We start from the raw sequence: 26424 nt of genomic DNA, 5'->3' as shown, positions 1-26424 counted from the left end.
AAATGCTTGATCTGACAGGCTGATATGAACATCATGGATGAACAACACAAATATTAGTATATTTCTTCAATGTTGCCTCACCTAAGATTACCATTATCACAGTAGAAGATAGCAACGCAAGCATACTTTGTGGAGATTGCAATGAGGATGGAAGCCTCGCCAATACAAGATACGAGCATGGGAGTACAATAAATTCACTTGTAGCTGGGAATTCTGCACTTGGAGTTACAAAGCCTGAAGAAGTTCAAGGAAGCCTAGCTTTAAGTTCACCATTGTTCAGTTTATCAGAATTATCTTATTGGGGGGGGGCTATCCCCCTAAAGCCAGAAAATATTGTTGTGTCGAGCATAGGAGCAATGCCGTGGTGTTCTATTTGTCAGGTAACAGGACAGCATGCGACAAACAATTGTCATCTACTACAAAAATTTGTATAGACCCCCATCATTTATTTTTCAATTTCTGCAAATCTCTTAGTCGTGATGAGCATAATTGTCGAATTTATGAATTAATGATGGATAGAACCCCTACCTATCGAATGCAGGTGGAAACTTGGCCTCAGGATTAGAGTGCGGGTGCAGCGCGTGGAGGATTCCAAGGTCGCAGCAGAGGAAGAGGAGGAGGGGTTGGTAGAGGTTGTGGACAAGTTATTTATTATAACTATGGAGAAGCTGGACATTTTACATGGACTTTCCAAACCCAACACATCCATCTTGTCAATAGCATAGATAGTTCGATTATGTGATAGAAGATTTCCTGATACTTGTAGAAAAGATGCAAGAAAAGAAGATGCAGACCCAACAGCCTACACAGAATATCTACATGATGAGGGCAGAGCCTTGCGAAGAGGATCATAACATCAATATCATAACGTTCAGTGGTATGGCCACAAGAGAAGATAAGGGAAAGTAGCCAAAAGCTAAAGGATTGATGTGCAAGGCTGCTAAAAAGGAAGTTTGGTTTGACCTCAACCGTGCCAAGGAAACTTTTATGGAAGCCACGAAGAACTTTGTTGAGGCTTCTACATCAAGAGTCAGGAAAAATCAGGTGGAAACAATGGACTGCAAGATGTGGATACTTCGTTATTAGCCACTTTTCTCAAAACATGTATGAAGTCGTTGAGGGATCAAAAGGCGGTAGAAGGGCTCCAGGAGCTGATCGACAATTTTACAAATAAGATTAAGATTCCTTCAGAACAACGCGTTGTGAGGAAGCTAGGTAAACATAAGAAGCAAAGACGACATGAGATGAGGCTGACCACACAGATAGGAGAGTATGAAATGGACCAGCTCATCCTAGATTTGGGTTTTGATGTGAATGTACTACCTGATCAGACATGTGATAGGATGGGGAGACTTGCGCTACAATGGTCTCCTATATAGCTATGCATGGCCAATCAACAGAAGATCATTCCTATGGGGCGCCTGTATGGGGTAACAGTCGACATTGAAGGAGAAAGCGTGTTAGCTAACTTTGAGGTAATAGAAATCATGGATGACAACGATTTGTACCCTCCACTGCTAGGAATTGATTGGGCATTCGACATGGATGTAGTGATCAATATAAAGAAGTGAAGGATGACTTTTGACAAGAAGTTGCTTAGATTTAATCTGCTTGATCCTGCTAAAAGAGCGTGCTACACTGAATTGGCCCACAACTATGAGGAAGACGATAATTTGGATCAAATCTACAAGATTAATGCGTGCGGTGAAGATTGTATCAATACCACTCCTGATGTTCGAATTGTGTGCAATAGAGACAACTCTTGTACCGTAGACTCAGATGAAGATCTTGAAAACTGGCAGAATAGGTTGCATGAGGTCTCTACGCTACGTTGCAATATGATGATGAATTCTACGGAGGTGAGGAAACTTCTGCATTATGATGTCTTAAATGATGTTAATATTTTTTTGGATGAGTTTGAGAGGGAGGTGCTCGAGGAACATCGATTCCAGGCACTTGAATTGGCACTGTGTGCTACGCCTACCCATTAGTGGGGTGGACATAAGGAAATATTCGATGACTCGAAGGAATACAAGCGGATGATGAAGCTAAGGTTTGGATATGCTAATACCCAGATGACTACAAAGTATAGCAGAAAGGATGACCCACGTGAGTATTCGATGTGATAGACGAAAGCTTGGAGAGAAGAGCCATAGCCAGAATGGCTATGCATCTTTTATCACACCTTATATACTATTCCCATGAATTGGTACATGGAAATAAAGGTATACCACAGGACAACCGAATGGGATATCTTGAGGGAAAGACTCTTATTAACTTTTAACTTTGAGGATGGTTTTGAATGCATTGATGAAGTGCAACAAGAGATTAAGGCCATTATCTTTAGAATGCTTGAAGAACTAGTGGATGGGTACAACCAAACTGGAGTACATAGCTACACGGTGCAGTAGAGTGATGCAATGTGATTGTAGAAGAAGAAGAAGATGATCCATGAAAAATCCATGTTCTAGAAACTGAAGGATAGCGTGAGGTTGAAGGCCCTAAAGTAGAGAACCCTAATATATCATAACCTTTAAACACCAAGCAAGTAAACATTGGATCCGATGCACAGCATAATTTTGCAAAGATAGATGATTACTGGAATGAAAATATAGTTGATAAAGTTGTGGAGCTGCTACACGAATACCAAGACTTGTTTCCTACCAAGTTCTCAGACCTGAAAGGAATAGTAGGGGATATGGGAGTGATGAAGATCACTTTAAAGGTCAATGTGAAGCCTATAAAATAGAGACCCTATCGACTGAATCTGAATTATAAGGAAAAGGTGCATAAAGAGCTAGACAAAATGCTGGAAGGTGGAATCATTGATCCAGGCGAAGAATCTGATTGAGTGAGCCCTATGGTGCTTTAGGAAAAGAAGTAGTAGGGTGAAATCAAAATATGTGTAGATCTGAGAAAGATGAAATATGCATGTGTGCATGATCCATTTCCAAGACCATTTATAGATGAAGTTTTAGAGAATGTTAGAGGACACGATTCTTATTCATTCATTGATGGGTTATCAGGGTAACATTAGATTAAGATTGCACCAAAGGATTGCAGTAAGATGACCTTCGCGATGTAGTGGTCATGTTTCCAATACACAGTGATGCCAATCGGATGGAAGGATGCACCCATGATCTTTTCAAGGGTTGTAATTTCTATGTTTAAAGAATTTATCCATATATTTCTCGAAGCATATTTTGATGAATGGACTGTGTTCAGATTGCCAAAGTGCCATGTTACAAGTCTGCGCTAGATTCTGGATACTTGTCATAGATATTAAATTGTGTTGAATTTGAATAAATGCATATTTTGTGTGCCATATGGAATCTTGTTGGGTCATGTGGTTTACAAACAGGGGTTATAGGTAGACCTCGCAAAGATAACAATGATCATCAATTTAGAAGCTCCAAGGAATGTAAAGCATATGCATGCAACATTGGGGCACACTGGTTACTATATAAATTTCATCAAAGCTTATGCACAGATAACCACGCCAATGGATAAATTACTGAAGAAGGATGTGAATTTCTGCTAGGATGAAGAGTGTTAGTGCAGTCTGGATGTGCTAAAGGAAAATATGTTGACTGCACCTATCTTGGTGTTTCCCGACCGGAAGAAATAATTCCATGTGCATGTGGATTCCTCTTGTATTTATTTAGTTGTGGTATTGGCCCAACTAGGCGAAGGTGAGATAGGTCATCCTATGGCCTTCAGGACTAGTTAACTGTCGAAGGATGAGAAGAATTATTCAACTACAGAGCATGAAGGATTCACGATGGTCTATGTGCTACAGAAATTTCGACATTACTAATTGGGCGCACATTTCAAAATGTATACAGATCACTCTGCTCTAAAATACCTGGTCAATAAGCCTGTGTTGGGGGGGGGGAATCTGTAGGTGGTTATGACTATTTTAGGAATATGATTTTGAAGTAATAGTGAAACCTGGATGATTGAATGCAGGACTGGATCACCTAAGACGAATCGAGATAGGCTAAGAACCAACCAATTTGGAAGAAGGACTTACAGATGCACATCTCTTTGTTGTGTGCATTGCGGATGACCACTTTGCTGATATCATTCATCTTTTGACCATGGGTATAGCCCCGAAAGGTTATTCTACTCAACAGAAAAAGGAATTAGTGGTCCACACAACTGATTTTTATGTTATACTGGGACATTTGTATAAGATGGGAATAGATGAAATATAGCATGGATTTGTTCCGGAGTTCGAGCGCGCTAGTATCCTCACTAAAGAACATCGAGGAGTGGCGGGAGGACATTATGTAGGTAGTGAAACTGCGTAGAAGATTTACATGTAGGTTTATGGTGGCCAACAATGAATAAAGATCTTAAGGCATTTTGTAAAGCATGCGATGCTTGTCAATGGATGTGAAAGCCTTCATTAAGAGATGAATTTCCCTTAAACCCTTAGGTTTCGTTGCAAGTATTTGAAAAATGGGAAATTGACTTTATAGCTCTGATACAACCACCAGGAAGGAAGACAGGAGCGTGGTACATCATTACTACAACATAGTACTTAACTAGATGGGTGGAAGCACACCTGGTGAAGGAAAGTACTACTGCTACAAATGTGATGTTCCTATTTGAATACATCTTAATGTGCTTTGGTTGCCCTAACATATTCATGAGTGATAGTGGTACACATTTCCCTAATGAAACAATCAACATGATGATTGAAGAATTCGAGGTTTACCATCAAAAGAGTACGCCCTATCATCCACAAGACAATGGTACATTGGAAGCATTCAATAAGATTATGGCGAATGTGTTGAAAAGGGTTTGTAATGCGAAGAGAAACGATTGGGATGTATGCATCCTGGCGTTCCTATGGGAATATAGGATGATGTGCAAGAAGTTGATAGGTCAAACTCCATTTAGGATGGTGTATGGGATGGAGACACTGATGCCCATGGAATATATTTTTCCTAGCCTGCGCATTGCGGCTTTGACAGAGATGGTAGATCATGAAACATTGGAGGAAAGGCGCACGTAATGAATGGAGTTGGAAGAAGACCAGTTTCTTGCAGGATTTCACCAGCAATTGAAAAGGGAACGTGAGAAGGCCTGGCATGATATGCATATTAAGTTGTGCACTTTCAAGTTGAACGATTTGGTTTTTCTCTATTATAGTAAGTTCACAAAGTTTCCTAGAAAGTTCCAAATGCACTAGTTGGGCCCGTATATTATCAAGTAAATTATAGATGTTGGTGCAATTCAGCGCGTGAAGCTGAATGGTGAATTGTTCGCTGGAAGGGTGAATGGAATTCAGTTGAAGTTGTATACAGGGGATTCTTCCCTTGCACATTTACTACATGGTAGAAGGATAGTCTTAGTTCTCCAGGAAGTTGCGAGGGAGAGTGGAACTATAGACTACACTACCCAAAGAAAAGGAAAACATAGTAAGGGGGCTATGCAATGGACACAAGGGGTACAATAGAAGAAGCTGTGATGGATGAGTAGCGCCATGGAGGTTGGTGTCACGCAGCTGGGTCCAAAATTAGTCGTTGAAGATATTGTTCATGATTGGATAGCGAAAATACCATTAGGAGGAGTGCCTAGGCAACATTTATGGTGAACATATTTGGATATATTCTGCCAAAGATGCAGTTATGATTAAAAAATGGAGGGAATGATCAGATTTGAATTCGAAATCGCCTATAAATCTGGCATGTTTGTCTATTGTAGAACACTTTGCCTTGTGAAAATCATTATGACCCTTTTGTTTTCACTCTATGAATCGAAAGATTTGGGAGGATTTGTTTTCAACCCCAACATTTTCGAGACTTCCTGAGTGGAACCAAAAGATTATCCTTGAAAAGATGTCCAGTGAACTTGTAAGTTTCGAAATCATTATCTCTCAAGCGGAAGCCCCAAAATTTGTGTCAATGGAAGCTACGCCATTTGTGCCTACGACACCGAGGGTTCCTAGCCTAAAGCCATCTGCTGCTAAGGAAAATTCAGAAAAACCCCCAAACTGTACTGGTGAGACAGTCACCGTAGAATATTCTGACAGAGGTTAGGCGGAAAGGAAAAATTGATAAGTCCAAGCAACCCCATGAAGCCTTAGATTTGGACGAAGAAGAACATTGCGAAAGAGTTGAAGAGTTGGATGATGATGAGGGAGAGCCTCTCACTAAGCTCCCAGAGTATATCCCTTCGTGAAAAGGGAAAGAGAAGGTCCCAAAAGATCCTGATAATGCAAAATTCATGATTTGTACATCATTATTACCGAAAGAAGTGGTATTTGAAGGTGCACTCTTAGTGTGTATCCTTGTGTTAAAAATGGAGGATTGGGATCTAACCGATCACAAGAATTTCTACATTTGGCCACCAATAAGTACATGACCAAGATTTATTATGAAGAGACTAGGGTCACAAAGTTGTGTTATGAAACTAGCTCAAGAAAAGATAGAAAAGATAGATCAACACCTTATAATTCAGCCTCTTCGAGGTGGTAACCTCCTTTACATTACATAAATGAACAATTCTTCGATGATTCAAATGACGAAACCTCCTTTCTATATATAGGAGTCTGAGGAGTCACAATATAACCTAGCCGACCTAACAATAATAATATAAAGCCACAAAAATAACAAAAGAGGGATTCTATGGGGCACAGTAATAAAAATATGGGGACAATCGGGGCACAACAATATTAATAAGGGATACAACTACAATAGTAATGGGTTAATCACTAGTATTATAGGGACATAACATGCCCCTCTCCTTCAAAAAAAGTGTTGTCCTCAATGCTTGAGTAGTTCTGGATGCTTCTGTATAAAATTCTCATCCTTCCATGTGGAATCATCAGTGGATAAGTTCTTCCACTTGATGAGATACTCCGAAGTTGATCGATTTCATAGCTATCGAGTTCTTGTTTCTGTGACTACTTTTGGTTCCAATATAATTTTTCCTTCCTCGTCAAGTTCTGGCAATATTGTTTGAACTGGGAGCTTGTTGCCTATAACCTTATTTAAACATGAAACATGGAAAACTGGATGCACTCAAGATGTTGCAGGAAGCTCCAATTTGTATGCTATAGTAACAATCTTTTGCAACACCTTGTATGGACCATAATACTTTGGTGATAATTTATTATCCTTCTTAGCTTGATTGAGGGACATTTGTTTATATGGTTGTAGCCATAGGAATACCCAATCACCTACATCAAAACTTCTTTCGTTGTGATGTTGATCTGCCTGTTGTTTCATTCTATTCTGTGCCAACACAAGGTTATCCTTTAAGAGTTGGAGGACTTCTTGTTGATGTTCGATGTGATGTTCCACTGCTTGAACCTTAGAATTTTCTCTTAAATATGATGTGATGGATGGTGGCTGAAATCCATAAAGTGCCATAAAATGGGTCATTTTTGTTATTGTATGGAAGGAAGTGCTATACCACCATTCAACCAGAGGCAACCATTTGACCCTTTGTGTCTGTTTATCAGATACAAAGCAGCGAAGATATCCCTCCAAACAATGTTTACTATCTCAATTTGCCCATCAGATTGAGGATGATAAGATGAGCTATGAGCTAACTGAGTACCAAGACAAGAAAATAATTCTGTCCAAAAATTTCCAGTGAAAATGGGATCTCTGTCACTTACAATAATCTTTGGGTTTCCATGTAGCTTTTGAATTATTTCCATAAATGCAGAGAAACTGTACTGGCTTTAAATGGATGTGATAATGCACAAAAGTGTGCATACTTGGTAAGTCTGTCAACTACCACCATGATGACACTCTTTCCCTCAGACTTGGGTAAACCTGTGTTAAAATCCATTGAAACCTCCTCCCAATGTTGGCTTGGAATGGACAAAGGTTGTAATAAACCTGGGGTCTTAATTGTTTCAACTTTATTTTGTTGGCAAACTAACATTCCGCCACAAACTTTTGAATATCGAATTTAAGGCCATCGCAAAAAAAATTCCTTCTTAACCCTGTGGTAAGTTTTTAAAAATCCTGAGTGCCCTCCTAAGGGAGAAGTGTGCAATTCCATAAGAATCTTTTGTTTGAGTTGCGAATTTTTACAGATGTATAAGCGATCATTGTACCATAACGAATCATTTTGCCAGCTAAATGTATCAGATGTACTAGAATCCTATTGTAACTTTCGAATAAGTTCCCACACTTCTTCATCATTCTTCCATTCCTCCCTTGCTTCATTTATCCAATCTGGTTGGATAATAGAAATGGCGCACAACAATGCTTCTACATCCCCATCCCTTCTTGAGAGTGCATTTGCCACCACATTTTGCTGCCCTTTTTGTAGATCATTTCAAAGTCATAACCCGACATCTTTGTGACCCACTTTTGTGGCTCTTCAGAGGATAACCTTTGTTCTAAAAAGTATTTAAGGCTATTATGATCTGTTTTTACCTTGAAGTGTCTTCCCATTAGGTAGGGTCGCCATTTCTTATGTGCATGTAGTATTTCCAACATTTCCTTCTCATAAATAGCTTTGTGTAAAAACTTTCCCTTGATTGGATGGCTTTCAAAAGAAATGGGTCTTTCATCTTGCATTAAAATGGCACCAATTCCATTTCTTGAAGCATCACATTCCACAATAAAGGTTTTTGTGAAGTCTGGTGTAGCTAATACCAGTGCTTGGTACATTCCCTCTTTAAGATGTTCGAAGGCCTTTGTTGCTTCTGGAGTCCATGAAAATGCATCTTTCTTCAATAATGTTATTAGAGGTGCTACTATTCTCCCATAATTCTTAAAAAACTTGATATAATACCTTGTTGACCTGAGAAATCCTTGTAGATGCTTTATGGATGTGGGGATTTTCCATTCCTTAATGCCTTTAATTTTGCTAGGGTCTACCTTAACTCCTTCATGAGATACAATATGACCCAGATATTCCACCTCTTGTACTCCAAAGAAACATTTGGATCTTTTTGCATATGATTGTTTCTCCTCCAATAGTTGTAGCACCCTATCAACATGTTCAACATGATCCTTTGAAGACTTGCTATAGATTAGTATATCATCAAAAAATACTAACACAAATTTTCTAAGGAAGGGTTTGAAAATGGAATTCATCAAACCTTGAAATGTAGAAGGTGCATTGGTAAGGCCAAAAGGCATGACCAAAAATTAATAATGACCCTCATGAGTTCTAAATATTGTTTTTGAAATGTCCTCAGTCTTCATTCTGATTTGATGATATCCTGAACAAAGATCCAACTTGGTGAAGTAAATTGATCCATGCAATTCATCAAGTAATTCATCAATGATAGGAATGGGAAACTTATCTTTAATAGTGATCATGTTAAGCTCCCTTTAATTTGGACACATGCGTCATGATCCATCCTTCTTGTGCACCAATACTACTGGAGCAGAGAAAGAACTTTGACTAGGTTGAATTATACCAGCCTCTAGCATTTCTGCAACCATACGTTCAATTTCACTCTTTTGGGCATAGGGATATCTGTACGGCCTGATGTTTGGAGGAACACTTCCTGGAATAAGATGTATAGCATGATCATGATCACGAATAGGTGGGAGACCTTTGGGAGTCTCAAATACCTTGGAATGATTGTCCAGGACTTTTTGGAGATCTAGAGAAATAGATGATTTCAATGTGGAAACATCTAGCGAACATAATTGCACAATTACACCTCTTTGTTCCTTTTTTAGAAGCTTTGTCATACCATTAGAGCTAATTATCTTTCCTGGTTCCCTGCAATACCCCTTAATTCAACTTCCTTTCCTTCCGTAGAAAATTTCATGAAAAGTTCTTGAAAATTAAAAGCTATTGTACCAAAGGATTGTAGCCATTGGACTCCTAGTCCAACATCAGCACCTCCCATTGGAATGGAAAGCATTGGGCTAGTCAATACATATTCTCCCATGGATATCTTGATATTATGGAACTTTCTAGAGAAATTTGTCATTCCTCCATTTGCAATCATCACTTGACACTCTGGTGTTGGATATAGGAAGCAATTCAATTCTTTTGCAACCTTACAATAAATAAAATTGTGGGTGCTTCCTGAATCAATCAACACTATTACCTTTTTCTCCTTGATTTGTCCTTCTATCTTGATGGTTTGAGGAGTGGTAATTCTAGCCAATGCATTACAAGATATGGTCGGACTCATTTCTTCTTTATCTAGGCTTTTCTCCTGGAGTATATCCTCTTCTTTTGACCTTTCTTGCTCCTTTTCTTCTTCCTCTTCACAATCTATGTAGAATAATTTCTTTTCAGCACACTTATGACCTTTAGTGTATTTGCTATCACAACTGTAACAAATCCCTTTTGCTCTTTTTTCTTCCAATTGTTGTGGTGTCAACCTTATAGGTTGTGGAAGGCTAGGGGTAACAACACTTCCATCTTTATAGTCGTGACTGGTATGCTTCCTGGTTGCCATAATTTTGCTTTCCATTTTTCTTGCTAACCTGAATGCCTTCTCTAATGAATCAGGTTCCGAAGGCGAACATCATGTTGGATATTATCCTTTAAAGTCCCTATGAAAACATCAATCCTATGCTCCTCTGGAATATTTTTTACCCTTATGTTCAATTTTTGGAACTCCTCAATGTGCTCCATTATTGAACCCTTTTGTTTGAGACTTATTAATTGGCTAAAAAAAGTGTTGCTCTTTGTATCCTCATAATGAGCTATCAATTCTTCTGTAAAAATTTCCCAAGTGATAATTTGTTTACAAGAGCAAAGCCATTGATACCATACAGACTGATTTGGTTTCAAATATAAAGTTGCAATACATATCTTTTGTGTGTTTTTCACATTATTGAGATCGAAAAATTGCTCCATCTGTAATATCCATGTTGCGGGATTCTTGCCATCAAACTTCCTCATATCGATATTTGGAATATGGTGGATCTTCGATCCAACATTAGAGTATATGGAATCATGATTAACATTTCTTTTGTTCTTATCATGAGTTTCCTCTAGTACCCTTTCACAATTAGTGACCATTTCTTCTAGCAACTTATTCATATTTATCTTCAATTCTTCCATCTTATCATCCATGCCATCAATTTTAGCGTCCATGCCATTCATCTTAGCTTCCATGCCATCAATCTTAGCTTCTACATCTTTCTTTAAACCATCCATCTTAGCTTCTACACCTTTCTTTAAACCATCCATCTTAGCTTCTACATCTTTCCTTAAACCATCCATCTTAGATTTTGTTGCTTTTTGTGCAAGTGACACTTGTTGCACTTGTTCTTGTAATTTTGATATATCATGTAGCATTTCTTCCTCTTCTTCATGAGTCATGCTAGAGCTTTCAAGTTGCTTACTAGGTGTTTTCATTTTATTTCCTCAGGGCATCAGTTACTGATAATAATGCTCTACTAGCCCTTTGAATTCCTTCAAAATAAATTTTCAAACCAATCTTAATTAAGCAAAAATTTAAAAGAATCTACACACCTTTTTTCACTTTTTAGGAGCTCGATATTGCCTCTGATGTATCTATGTACTTTCAGATCATCCAATTCCGAATAGTGACTTGTAGTAGCCCTCTGTGTCCTCTTTCGAATGCCTCTGATCCAAATTGGATTCTCCAAGGAAGAGTTATGTGAAATCTCCCACAGTGACTTGATTATAGACTAGTTTAGTAGAGCGAACTTGTATGACGTGCCATGAGTCACTGTTTCAACCTTTGGCTCTGAAAAATATATACAAGAAATTACATTCCATCCTATTTTTATACCTTCTTATGAAATTTCAATCCGATGCTCAAAGAGAAAGTTATGACGATTTTCCCCAGGTCACCTGTTTGGAATGTAATTCAAGAGTCTATAAAAAGACCAACTTCCTCAAATCATATCTCCGCAAATATAGCGCGAAAGGCTATAAAATTTGGACCCAAGGTTCAGTGTGATCTCTTCTCAAATGGGTTTCTTTTTTTAGCTTCTGAAACGTCGGAAAATAAAAAAAAAGTTATAGCGAAAATTCCACGATGATCTATTTGGAGTAGCGAAACCCTAGAATCCAAAGCTTTGATACCAAATGTTGTGAAACTAGCTCAAGAAAAGATAGAAAAGATAGATCAATGCCTTATAATTCAGCCTCTTCGAGGGGGCAACCTCCTTTACATTACATAAATGAACAATTCTTCGATGATTCAAATGACAAAACCTCCTTTCTATATATAGGAGTCTAAGGAGTCACAATATAACCCAGCCGGCCTAACAATAGTAATATAAAGCCACAAAAATAACAATAGAGGGATTCTATGGGGCACAATAATAAAAATATGGGGACAATAGGGGCACAACAATATCAATAAGGGATACAACTACAATAGTAATGGGGTAATCACTAGTATTATAGGGACTCAACAAGATGGAACCAATGAAATGCGTAAAAGGGGTCAAGCAGGCCGAATTGCTACATATGTTGTGTGTGCCACACTTTAGCAGGTTAGTTATCAATACTATATGTATGCGCCAATTACTCGTGCTAGTGCATCATGGTTATTTGTGGTTAGGCAAACCCATCCCTATAACAAACATGTTGATCCACAAAATTATGAAATTTCCCCATAAAGGGGGCAGGTCTAGCCAAGGAGTTTGGAGGCAAAATCAAGGAGAAGGAGCTTGCAAATAAAATGAAAAGTGACTTTGGAATAGTCAGTGATTCACGCGAATACTGTATCTGCTCTATTATAGACCAAGAAATGCAACTTTCTACTCAAATTTTGGCCAGGAAGGTCATCCAAAAATGTCACACAGATGAGGTTTCGGTGCTAGTAATTTCATTGGCTACATAGTGCACAAAGGGGGTGCAATACAACCGAGCCAAGTACCTATCTAAGGAGTTCTTAACAAATTGCCACGAATCATAGGATGATGGCAAGTAATTTCACTATGACTTTCTCCTGCTGTTAATGTACTCGTTGTATGGAAACTTACAGAGGATAGTCAATTGCCTCTGTAGGATGAGGATATACCGGAGGCTGCGAAGTTCACTTTTCTGTGGGTGACGAAGGACTTAGAGAGGGTCATGGAAACAAAAGTCTTCTAGATACTAATCGAGATGGACCTCCGCATGGTGATTAGTCAAAGGCCAAGGTTTTCTCCAACCTTGTTTGAGCAGTTGCAGGCCTACGTGGAATTTAAGGTTGATTTTCTTAATGTATATATCAGCTCGAGGTGACATCCTGAGAAGATATGGCAGAAGTTGCCATACCTAGTTACGAAGTCCGATGTACAGAATATTATGGGGACATGGCCAGGGGAGTGGCTAAAACCCACAGATCTTGGCACAAGTACCATCAAAGGCGGAGATAGCTCCTTTGCATAGATGAGAGATACACAAAAGTGGAAAGAAGTAGCACAAGCAGTAGCGCGGGAATTGGTTGATTGGAAGAAAAAAGAAACTACTACTAAAGTAGTTGTTGCGACAGCAGCTACTGAAAAAGAGTTCCCTGCAAAAGAGGCCACAATAGAAGTTGAGGAGTCATCTTCCTAGCTGTTACACAAAAATATCGTCACCATGATTATTTTCAGTCAGTATGGGTTTATCATCACTTGTACTGTCCTTCTAAGCAAGTCTCAGACCTCAACTCTTCATGTCAAGCTTTGAAAATGAGAGAAAGACATTGAAAATCAACAAAGCTCTGGTTACGCACTTTCTCTCACTGTTGCCTGTGGTCCCGCACCCCCTGTTCACAAAAACTGCGGACCTGCCCGCTCTGTCCCTAAAGGAGTGGGTGCGGACCCCTGTGAAAGTAAAAAAGGCACAAGTTTATTCTAAAAAACTCACTTTGGGTTAATTCTAGATGATTCTAGAAGGAATTTTGACGTGGATTGGTCGCTCTTAGGTGGTTCGTGCATCCCAAAAGAGAAGGAGCTAATCCCTTGATGAGAGGAGCTATCCCTTTGAAGGAGCGCTTTATCCCTTTGAAGGAGGACCTAGTAACTTCCCTCCACTGCACTATAAATTATTGCACTGGGCAAGTTGCTAGGGAGGTTAGAAGTTGAACATTTTTTAGGGTAAATGCTGGTGGAATTGAGACTTCCTAGTTAAGCTTGAGAGGAGAGATCACATACCTTTTTGGCTTCATTGGGAAGAGAGTGAAACTTGTCAAAGTAGAGGAGACTTCTTGTTGGACCCTGGGAGGAGATTGTACAACATCAGGGCACAGGTTGTAAATTTCTTCTTTTATTTTAATACAATCAGATTCATTTTTCTCAACAAATTGTCTTATGTCATTTGTTTCAACGTTTGCGTCAGATTCACCCGAGAAAAGGAGCGAGGCTTCCACAAAGGAGCGAGGCTTCCAAAAACTTGCATTGGACCCAAGGTAGGCCTAAATCACTTGTTTGCCTTTGTTTATAAATGCATATTTGGAGAAAGATAGTTTTTGATTGGCTTGCTTGTCATTAGATCTCTTTAGATTCTAGGAAGGTCTATCTTGCCCGCAAAATCGACTCATTCCGTGTGACAAAATGGCGACTCCACTGGGGACTTGATTTTTTCCATGTTTTTACTTTGTCCTGAGAAATTGTGTTTTTGTTTCTGTTTTTGGCTTGTTGTGTGTGGAATTGGGTAGATTTAGTAGATCCAGGGTTATTTTTCGTTTTTCATAACTTTGGGAGAGGACCGCACCCTAGGCTTTTGACATAGTGTGGACCTATCCACACTTTTGTTTTTAGCACAGAGCGGTACCGCACCTGTGTTAACTGTGGGCCTGCGGACCCTGTCAAAATTTTGGAAAACCTAAGATTGTCTCTGTTAGTCAGCTTAGTTTTTGTTTAGATGTTATTATCCCCTGCCTAGACCTGCATATAACCTGTCAGAAGCTTTCCTTAGGTTGATTTCATTGGTGTTAGGGTTTTAGGTGAAATTCCTAGAAGTTTTGCTTGTTGGGCTTGGTTTTCATTTTGGTATTGTAGTAGCTTTGAGCTTAGAAGCTGTAGGAACCTCAGATCACCTTGGTTTTTACCAGCCTTCTTATGAGTCTGACCATTTGCAAAATCTACCTTTGTTGAGGAATCCACCTTGTGTTTTCTCTTTACGAAACTTCGAAAAGCTTGTGTTAAAAGTTTGGATTTTCATTTTTAAAAAGAAAACAAAAATTGATTGTTTTTTGACTGATTTGTGATTCTGCATAAATTGGTCCTTAGTTTACATCTAGCTAAGTAAAACATCCTTAAAAAAGATATCTTGTAAGCTTTGAATTCAAATAAAAACTTTATAGATCTCAAAGTTAGTCATTTCCATAGTTTTGAGTGTTTCATAAAAATATAAAAAAAATCTCTTTTGGAAAAAGTTTGTTTTTGTAGTGGTTGAGTGTTTTGAAAGAAAAGGGAAATTTTTGTGAAAATAACTAGTTGTCTTGTTTTGAGTGCATTGGAAAGGACAAAAGCTCTTCTTTTAATTTGTTTGTTAAGAAAGATTTGTGTTTACAAGTATTTGCATTCTCAAACTCTTTCATAGCTAGAAGTTCATTGAAGAGAAAAGATTGTTTAATCATCTTAAGTGCATTTTTTAGTGATTTTGAGTCGAGTCTTCATACCACGAGTTTCATCTCTGCACCTCTTGACTTAAACAAAAAACCAATAAAAATAACGCTTAAAGTAAAATTCATCTAGTAATATTTTTATTTCTAGGGCTCTGATACACCAATATAGCTTAGGCTAGTGTCTTGGAGTAGGAGAGTAATTAACTCTCCAAGACAGTAAAACAAACAAGTAGTTGTATCTTGCGGTAGGAAAGAAATCCAATTGTTGCATTTATGCTCTGGGAAAGCTCCTCTTAAAGGAGAAGCACGAGATCGTGTCCAAACCAGTGTGGGAATCAATCCTTCCTCATTGGCAATGACGCCAGATATTCACGTATTACAAATAGTAAACCTCGGATTAACCATTGTCGAGGAGCTTGGGGTCACTTGTTGGTAAACCTTGGATTATGTCAAGGAGCCTTCAAGGGGATTGAGCTTGTTACTCTGCCCTTGTGTGCGTATCGGATCGTAGACTGTTCCCCCAAGTATATTTGTTTCAGTTGGTAACCTTAGTGACCATATTCTTTAGGATTCTTCCTAAGGTGACAGTAGTGGGAAGATCCCACTGTACCTGGAGCAGACGTCGGCTAGGCTCACTTGGATTTTCTGGGGGGTTCTCTTCACTCTAGACGATTAAGTGGAGGAACTTGTGCCAGTCTATTCATTAAGAAGGTTGCCGAGGTAACTGTTCCAACCACCATTTCTGTATTCAACTCTGCGATGTTGGGCTTCATCACCAACTAGTGTTTTCAGTACAGAAAGTTATTGTTTGTGTGTGTTTGATCTCCTAGATTTTTTTAGGCATGTGATTCAAATTTGTTTGGTTCTTTAGAGGCTTTACGTCATTTTCATTGAGATTTTACTTTGTTTGCGTGTGAAGTAGTTAAAAATTTTTAATCGTGACTGAATTACTGAGGAAGTCCCGTAGACTTCGGGGCCAACCTCCTGAGTTTTCACCGAGCCAACCTGAAGGGTTAAGAGCCCTCGTAACTCCTAGAGAAAGTAGAGTTGGGTCACCTAAAGAAGGAGAGTCTTCTTTGGTGGTACATCCTGATTTTCAAGCTTTAGTAACAGATTATAATCCACAATCAGTGTCTGTTTCCAAAGTTACTGGTAGCTTTTCATCTACTAGTGATATAGGTGAGGAACCTGAAATATCCGAACCTAAAAGTGAATTTTCTGCTACTCCAACATCGGGGTTTGCTTCTCCAGCTTCTAGTGGTCCTGGTTCACCTAGGGTAGAAAGAATAATAACTCAAAATCTTCCTTTTGGACTTATAGCTATCAAAGAACTTGCTACTCCAGAAGAAGAAGTAGGCATCCCTATCCCTGAAAATCAACCTGCTATTGAGCTAAGGGAGCGTGAATCAATTTTTTACAGTCCACCTAGGAGCAGCGCTTGGTATCTTTCTTTGACTAATTTCTTAGAAAACCCAGGGTTAAGTTTTTCACCACCTCGTGTTCCTTATCACCCAACACCTAGAGGTTACTATCCTCCATTAAATATGTCAAGATAGTCGTCCATGTTTACTCAATCGCCAGAATCCTTTTTGTATGGCAGTCCTCCTGTTCCCTCTGGGTATCAATAACTTTCTGGTACTTTTTCAGGAGCATCTCTTCAACCCATTGAACAAGGGTTATTAACTGGAAGCAATGGTACTAAGCCGTTGAGCGTAGAAGATATTCTCATGATGTCAGGTACTATTCCTAATCCCCAACCTCAAGCTGGCCAGTTACCGCCTGGGGGGCAGCCTCAAAATCCTCAATTATCGCCTGGGGGGCAACCTCAAGGTACCCAATTTGCGCCTGGGGGGCAACCTCAAGGACAGTACATACCTACGGGACATTACGTTCCTCAAGGTCAACCCCAGACTCAATATGTACCCCAAGGTCAACCCTAGTATCAATATGTACCTCAAGGTCAACCCCAATATCAGTACATGCCTCAAGGGTATCAACCCCAAGGTTAGTACTCAAACCAAGGTTTCCAACCACCCTCCGGTCAATCATATGTTCAAGGAACGGGAAATGTACCTTTGAATTATCAACCCTACCCTCAACCCGGTTATGGTCCTCAATATTCTCAACCTGTTATGGGTCCGTACCCCAGAATGAATTTAGTGTGGGATCCATCGCAAACTCAACAGGTCTTGCAACCGAATGTACAGTTGTCATCTCAAACTGGACAACCCTTAGTTTCTAGTACACCCCAGCAACCTGTCCAGTCTACTATTCAAACTTCTGTACCTTCAGTAGTTTCTCAGCCTCGGTAGTTTCTCAGCCTGGGCCTAGTACGCCTCGTACTCTGCCTCAAACGACTGCTGCAACTGCCACAACATCTGTTCAATCTACCCCACCTACTTCTGGAGTATCGACAGCTCCAGTTTCTATTGTTCCTGTATCTACTCCTCAGACATCTTTACCTCCGTCTGGATCTACGATTCAAACTTCGGTTCAGATGCCTGTAAGACAACCTGGTTCAAGTATGGTTGTCACAAGTCAACCACAATTTACTTGTCAACCATACCAGGGACAGTACCAATTCTATCCTGCTATGCAGCAGCCAGTCTATCAGTATCAACCGTACCCTGGGTACACATATCAACAACCTCAACAACCCCAGTATGGTCTGGTTAATCCTGGTTTTCCGGGAGGATACAATATCCCAAATGCAATCCCTATTCCTAGTTATCCTGGATATCCTCCTCCTGGGGCTGGTCTCATGACCCAGAGTTTTAGGGACACTAATCGTCAGTTACCGTTTATCGCAACTTTGGACTTGCCTGAATTGTCGCACCTAACAAATGATCCCATTAATTATCTTCCGTTTTGGCCGCCAATGCCGAATAAGTTGCCTAGTGATATTCCTAAGTTTGAAGGCAAATCAGGAGAGGACCCGTCGAACCATGTGATGACTTATCACCTCTGGTGTGTGTCTAAATCCATTTCAGATGATTCAATCCGTCTAAGGATTTTCCAGCACACTCTAATTGTCCTGCGGCCAAGTGGTACATTGAGTTACCGCGAGGCACTTTTTCTAATTTTAGTCAGTTAGCTACCTTGTTTTTAACTCATTTTCAGTTTCCAGTCAGATATGACAATGGCACAGAATTACTAACTTCATTAAAGCAACGTCCACTTACATTTCAGATCACATTCATGAATGGAGACGTCGACGGCATTTAGTGAAGGTTTTTATTCTGAATCAGATCTTGGCTGAATGGTTTGTAAAATATTTGTTGCCAAAGATCACTAAAGATGTGGCTAAGGCCGAAGTCGTTACTGATGAGCAAGTAATCGCTCAAGCACAGTACCTTGACTTGGTTTATACTCAGTCAGGTACGTTACACGAGAAAATCCCCAATCTTCCTAAGCAAAATCAAATCGCTGCAGCTCCTTCAGGGTCTCATGCCACTGATGGTATGATTGGTACGGTTAACACTAAAAGTAAGAAGAAGTCTTCCAAGAATTCTTCTCCTATCATAACCTTGCCTGATTCCCCAACATGAGATTCTTCCGCGGAGATTTCCACCGATATTCATGTTGTAGAGTCATCTACAACCAAATCAAAATCCGGTGGTAAGAAGAAAGGGAAGAAGAAAAATAAAACGGACAAAAATTCAAAAGAGAAACCTGAAAAATCAGAATCCAATGATGAAAAATGCAAACCTCGTTATCCTTGTCTCATTTGTGACGAAGAACATTTTACAAGAGACTGCCCTCATCGTGCAGAGGTTGCAAAGATTGTGAAAGGTTCCCAAACGCCTGCTATTTTGAAGGATCCTTTTCCAAGTCAAGACAGTGAGATGATAGGTTCTTCCTTGAGTGCCAATGAAGAACCCATACTGATGGTGTCCCATGTTAGGATTATGACTCGATCGCATGATTATGATAGTAAAAGTCATGTTGATGGTAAAGAAACAGAATCTTCTCATTCTAACCTATCAACCTCAGCTCCCAGTTTCGATCCACTACAGATTGAGAAACCTAACCCAGACTTCGTAATCAAACCGCCCGCAAAGGGTATACTTCGAAAGTCAGCTTTCAATCCACATGCGAGAGCGGCTCAGAACTATAACATTGTTGAGGATTTAGTTGTTTCACCCTCAGCAATGTCGGCTTCGAAAGTGCTGCAATCATGTCCAGCGCAGCGTAAATTACTTTTGTCGGCTATAGGAGCTGTTGACGTTTAGGACTCGAACATAATAATTTTCGATCTAGAAAATAGTACACCGCACTTACCTCATCAAATGGCTTTCCAGATTCCAGTGATAGTAAATAATAGGCCTATTCATAGGACTGTGATTGATGAGGGAGCCTCAATGTGTATTATGTCGATATAGTGTTGGAGATCGCTTGGTTCTCCTTCACTAAATCAATCCCCGATGATTCTAAAGGCCTTCGATGGCCGTGGGTTTCATCCTTTTGGCATTCTACAGGATCTACCTATAGGGGTTGAAGGAAAACCCTTAATCTAGATGTGGAGGTGGTTGATGCCCCTCTAGATTACAACCTTCTCTTGGGTCGTAGTTGGTCTTACGCTATGACAGTTGTCGTTTCATCGGTCTTTCGGGTTATAAAGTTTCCTCATAATGGAAAGATCATAACAATAGACCAGCTGGCTTACTTTTCATCCGACCCAGCCTCTTCTAAAAGTATTCAGCATGTCGGTAAAACGACTATCCCGTATAAGGATGTTGGAGTACGACTATTTAAAGATGCCGGTTTACTGGGAACTTTTCATTTTCCTCCGATCAACGCATCGTCTTATTTTGCAACCATTCATATGATTTCGTCAGACACCATTGTTTATGATGATCCTTGGATTTTTCCTTCTGAATATGAGATAGACTCATTTGGTGATGTTATGCCTTTGAGTCCATATGAAATTGCGTATGAGGCCGTGCAATCGTTTACCGACCCATCTTCAACCAAAAATGACTTAATGAATGTGGTCCGTGAGGAATCACTTTTCACATCAAGCTCGAATTCAACAATGTTTTCCGAACTTGTTCACTCTGATTAGAAAATTCATGAAATCCTATGTGTAGATGATTTACCATGGGAAGATCTCCATCATAGATCTTCGTTCTTACCCGAGAATGATCGTTTTGAAAATGATTTTTCATCAATTTTTATGACTGAATATGTCAAGAAACCTCAGAATCCAATGAAAAATCCTGATTCGGAGTTAAATTTGGGAAACATCTCTCGAACTATTCCTATTGACATTTCGGTTAAGCTTGGAATTGTTGAGAACATTCATATAGGTGCCTTGTGTACAGAAAATGAAATTCAAATATATAAGGCCCTATTTCAAGAATTTCGCGACGTGTTTGTCTGGTCCTATGAGGAAATGCCAGGAATTGACCCTGCAATTGTTGTTCATGAAATCAAGACTTACCCGGATGCTAAACCCGAGAAAAGCTGCTGCTACTAAAGCAGAAGTTGAAAAATTACTCAAAGCAGGTTTCATTTAAACCATCCCGTTAACGGATTGGGTATCGAATATTGTTCCGGTTAACAAAAAACAAGGAACAATAAGAATATGTATCGATTATAGGGACATTAATCGAGCCTCTCCAAAGGACAATTACTTGACTCCCTATATCGATCAAATCATTGATGATTGTGCCAGCAGCGAAATATTCTCCTTCATGGATGTTTTTTTCGGATACAATCAAATCAATATTCTACTTGCCGATCAACCAAAAATGGCTTTCATTTGTCCATGGGGGACATTTTCTTATTGCAAATTACCTTTTGGGCTCAAGAATGCCAGGGCAACTTTTCAAAGGGCCATGTCTTATGTGTTTCATGACATCAAGCACATTGTGCAACCCTATCTCGATGATTTGCCTGCTCATTCATTACATCGAGTTGATCATCTCATCCATCTACGAGCAATCTTTATGAGGTTTAGGCATTATCGGATTAGGTTGAATCCACACAAGTGTGTTTTCTGTATAGAAACGGGTCGATTGCTGGGGTTTGTTGTTTCAAAAGCCGGCATTCGCGTCGATCCCTCGAAGGTCAAAGATATTGTCAAATTGCCTCCTCCTTTGAGTCTTCACCAACTCCAAAGTTTGCAAGGGAAAGCAAACTTTTTACGTCGATTCATTCCTAACTACGCCGAGGTTACAACGGTTTTTACCCAGTTGTTGAAACAGAATACTCCATTCTTTTGGGATGAGATAGCTCAGAAATATTTTGATGCACTAAAACACGCGTTGACCCATGCACCGTTATTGCATCCTCCCAACTACAACCAGGACTACTTCTTGTATCTCGTCGCCTCCCATTCCACCATTGGAATGGTATTAGTTTAGGAAGACGAATTCAGTACTGAACATGTGATATATTACCTTAGTCGAACTTTAAATCCAACTGAGCTAAAATACTCACATGTGGAGAAATTAGCATTGGTAGCTGTTCAAGCTGTCCAATGTTTTCATCACTACATTTTACTACATAAAACTACAGTAATTTTTGATTGCAACCCTATGATCTATATTTTGACCAAGAAATTGGTAGGGGGAAAGAACTCTAAATGGATTGTTATCCTGCAGGAGTTCGACTTGGAATTTGAAAAATCTAAGTCTAAGAAATCTTTAGTTTTTGTGGAATTAATGTGTGACTTCCTGCGTGATGACACGGAAACTGTGGTGGAGGAGCCCATTGCGGACGAATCCTTGTTTCTCATCAGCACTTTAGATCCATGGTATGGGGATATCATTGTTTATCTCCGGACCCAATCCTTTCGGCCACTCAAGGTCAGAGTGTCGGAAAATACGATTCCAGTCCCAACAATTCAGGATTATTGGAGATACACTTTATCGCCATGGGGCGGACTCTATTTTTTTACGTTGTTTAACTCACGAGGAAGCTGAAAGGGTTCTAAATGAATATCACTCTGGAGCATGTGGCGGTCATATGTCTGGGTATGCCACAGCCCAAAAGATATTGCGCGATGGCTACTTTTGGCAGTCTTTGTTTAAAGATTGTATTAACGCGGTCCGAAAATGCCACAACTGCCAAATTTTTTATCAAAAGATGCACGCTCCACCTGCTCCTCTCCACCCTATAATTTTCGTTGGTCCTTTTGCCAAATGGGGTATCGATTTTATTACATGTAACCCTCACTCAGTCGGGGGGCATGCATATATCATCCTTGCAGTAGATTATTTTACCAAGTGGGCCGAGGTGATGCCTACATTTGAGGCAGACGGTAAAACAACTGCAATTTTCGTGTTCAATCATATAATTGCTAGGTTTGGTGTTCCACAAGCGATTGTCATTGATCATGGGTGTCATTTTCGAAACGTTATGATGATCGAACTTACAAGACAACTTGGTTTACGTCACGATAGTTCAACTCCTTATTATCCACAAGCTAATTTTCTGGATGAATCCATCAAAAACGTTTTAGTCATCATGATCCGACGAATCATTGGGATTCATCGGTCAAATTGGCATAACATTCTATTTTCAGAGCTTTGGGCATATCAAACCTCAGTAAAAACATCAACAGGGTTCACTCATTTCCAACTAGTTTATGGTCTGGAAGCTGTGTTACCCATTGAATGCGAAATCCCATCATTGCAAATGGCCATCGAGTTACTTCCAGCCACTTCCAAAGAGGAAAAAAGTTTATTATACTTGGCTCAATTAGATGAGAATTGATGTGATGCTGCATTGGCGATCGAAACTCACACAAAACATATGAAAGCTCAGTATGATCGAAATGTGACCCCTCGAAATTTTTCGGAAGGAGATCTAGTCTTAGTGTACGATCAAGCTAATGATAAATTAGGCGCTGGAAAATTCGTTCCTATGTGGCATGGTCCCTATGTTGTCAAGCGAAAGCTAGCAAAAGGGGCCTATGAATTGGTAGACTTTGATGGGGACTCTTTATGTAAACCCAGAAATGGTCTTTACCTGAAGAGGTATTATGCTTAAAGAATGGGTATGGAGATTTTGTAGTTAGGATAGTTTTCTTTCTAGCTGGTGTGTTTTAGTTTAAAAGGTGTGCTTAGCTTAGAGAGTGTTTTTCATCATTATTCCTACTTATCTTGGTTTTACTCTTGATATTGCAGATGTCGATGCCTCTCCAAACATACATTGGTTTCGCTGATGGTGCTTGTCGTAATACACAGAACATTTCTTCCGTAGCTTGGGTTATCTATTCGCCCTCTGACGAGTTGGTATCTATCCATGGGGTAAGCCACAGTCAAACAACGAACAACATTGCTGAGTATAGTGCAGTGATTGAGTTATTATCTGAATCTATTTCATTTGGGATTCGGAGTTTGATAGTGAGGTTAGATTCTGAACTCGTTGTATTACAACTTAATAGAGTGTATGCCATTAGAAATCCAGTGTTATTGAGATTATTTTTGAGAGTGCGTCTCTTGGAACATGAATTTGATTGTATTGAATATCAACATATTCCAAGATCTTTAAATACATTAGCAGATGCAATTGCTTCTCGAATGTTAAGTAGACATTTGCAATAATCATACATGTAAATTTAAAAAAATTCCATAAGATGATTTACAAGATAAGTCGGTAATAGTGATATATATATATATAGGAGTGTGTCAGAAATACATCGTCCTCGATCATAGGTTGAAAAACACCTTATGATCGGGAAAACTGATAAGTACGAAAAGCAAAAATGTCATATGTGCCTACAATAGGCGATCATCCTATCACTAGTGATGATCTCGATAAGAAACCACTGCATGGGCCACTTTACAAAGGAACCTCTCAAAAGGTCCTGGGACCCCAATCACATAGCGTTGAAGTCGACGAGAAATGTCATCTAGGCTGGTCTCTGGAATGTCTCCTGTCAAGCGCTCTAGATGACTCTCCAACTCGACCAAGGTCTCTGCTGATTCATCCTGTGGGGCTGGCGCGGCTGCAGCTGGTTGTTTCCTCTCGTAAGGCCGGAGAGCGGCTGGTCACTGTGGACCCACATCTACATTTGAAACTTTTACTATCAGTTTTGGGACGATATAAAAATAAAAAAAATTAAAATAGGAAAATGTTGAAAATGATTTTACCTGAGTCATCCCATTGCTCTCCTAGTGGAAGAGCCATGTCTAGGTCACCACGAAAATCTACCCCAGAGTAAGGGAAGTCCTGAATAGAAAAAACCTGGTCTTCCAACCATTGGAAATACTCAGGTTTGAATCGAACAACCTCTGTCCCCTCGTCCGGATAACGGGCCATAACTACGACCCATCGCATGAGTTTGGGCTCTCGAGGAAGCCCAGCTCCAACAGTAAGGTGCTGCGGGATCAACATTGGAACCCTCTCCAGACCAAAGCTCACAACTAAAGCCCCATAACCAAAGGTCTTCAGTTGTCCGTTCTTGGCTCTGGTCAGTTGGCCTTTTACATTAGCCAGCACAACATCGCACCAGTTGAAGATGGTGCCTCGAAAGCAGTCAACTGCCGTCCGCATCTGGGATCCTGTGGCAATATGTAATGCGGCACTCACGCAAAGTCTGGTGACAGTAAACGCGATCACCATGAGTTCAGGACGGGATATGGTTTTAATGTCTATCCCTTTGTCTCTAGCCTGGCTATTATAGAACTCTAGCCGGAGGCTATCAACAGACTGGCCACCTGGCCTAGTCCTGAATAGAGTCAAATCTTCGCCTCTCTTAGGCAAACCGGTCAAGAAGTATATGTCTGCCAGCTCGATTTCGAGCTAGTGCCCACCAATGAAGAAGCACTGGTCCTGTATGCTTCGTCTGTCAACCAGCCATTATAAGAAATCCACCTGGGCCCTCATGCCAGGTATGGCCCAGAATTTGTACAAGCCGCATGCCTTCAATGTATCAATCTAAGGTTGGTGATTCAACGCGGCAAGATCCACGTCCTCATGCTCCCATTCATGCCAATCTAGCATGATGTACACTCTACATCCAATAAAAAGACAAATTAGAATGCTAGAAATTAAATTGTTTGGGTCAAATTTGAGAATTTTTGGGTTAAAAACCCTTGCTACGGGGACCTCACCCTCTGTGTTAGAGACAGTGCGTGGGTCCGCACCTTGCCTACATGGAATGTGTGGACCCCTGAATTTTTCCCCATTGAGAAAAAGTCGGGGTCCGCGGGCTGCCAGTGTTACGCTTGCGGGTCCCCGTGCGCGGGTTTTTAGCCTAAAAACCCTCCAAAAAATGAAAAAAAAACTTAAAAAAAAAACGATACTGTTAAGAATGAAGAGTAGGATGATGTGGATTACCTGGAGAAGACAGCATTCGATTCTGACGGTTGGATTTTCCGCAATCTTCACGGGAAGTTTCTGAACAAAAGCACTATTTTCTCACCCAAATCTTAAACGGTAAAAATGAATTGACGAAAGCCCTTTTTATAAGTTTTTTTAGTAAATAAATTGGAAATTTGTTTATGTTTCACTTAATAAAGGTAATTTTTGCAGCATTTTTATCCATTTCAAACAGGTATGAGTAATGTTTGCTTTTTTGTTCAGGATAACAGATTATTCAGGCAAAATCTATCATTTTCAACGAAAAAACATTTAGAGTCACCTTTAAGCTCTTTTCTGACTCCTAAAACGTGAAAATATTGCCGAGTTTTTCTTTTTAAACTCGTTAAAACGGAACTAAAAAGACGGTCCACTTACAGCTCTTTTCTGACCATAAAAACATGAAAAGATTGCCGGATTTTTGTCGTTTCAAATTCGATATTGGTTATAAAATGACGTGTCATTGATCGCTTTTTTACTTTTTCGAATCAGGGGCACTAATTAAAAAAAGTACTCCTTTGTCGTAAAGATCAAGTGGTTCTCTCAAGTATTATTTTATACTTTTTCGGGCTTGGGAGACACAAATTTACAAAAAAGGTCAACCCTGGAGTCTTCTTAAGTTTTTTCAGACTCTCTAA

General features: G+C 39.8%; 1 pseudogene; it reads right to left on the bottom strand.

Moving 5' to 3' along the window:
* Positions 1-24745, bottom strand: part of LOC149179051 (putative histone-arginine methyltransferase 1.3 pseudogene) — a 46505-nt pseudogene extending 21760 nt beyond the window's left edge.
* Between the last annotated feature and the right edge of the window lie 1679 nt (positions 24746-26424).

Source organism: Pinus tabuliformis, chromosome 4_1 (genome assembly GCF_031772625.1).
Source record: "Pinus tabuliformis cultivar Carrire ecotype Pingquan chromosome 4_1, CPIR1, whole genome shotgun sequence".
NCBI classification, from domain to species: Eukaryota; Viridiplantae; Streptophyta; class Pinopsida; order Pinales; family Pinaceae; genus Pinus; species Pinus tabuliformis.
The sequence above is the reverse complement of the archived record's forward strand: the minus strand, read 5'-3'. Positions and strand labels throughout refer to the sequence as shown.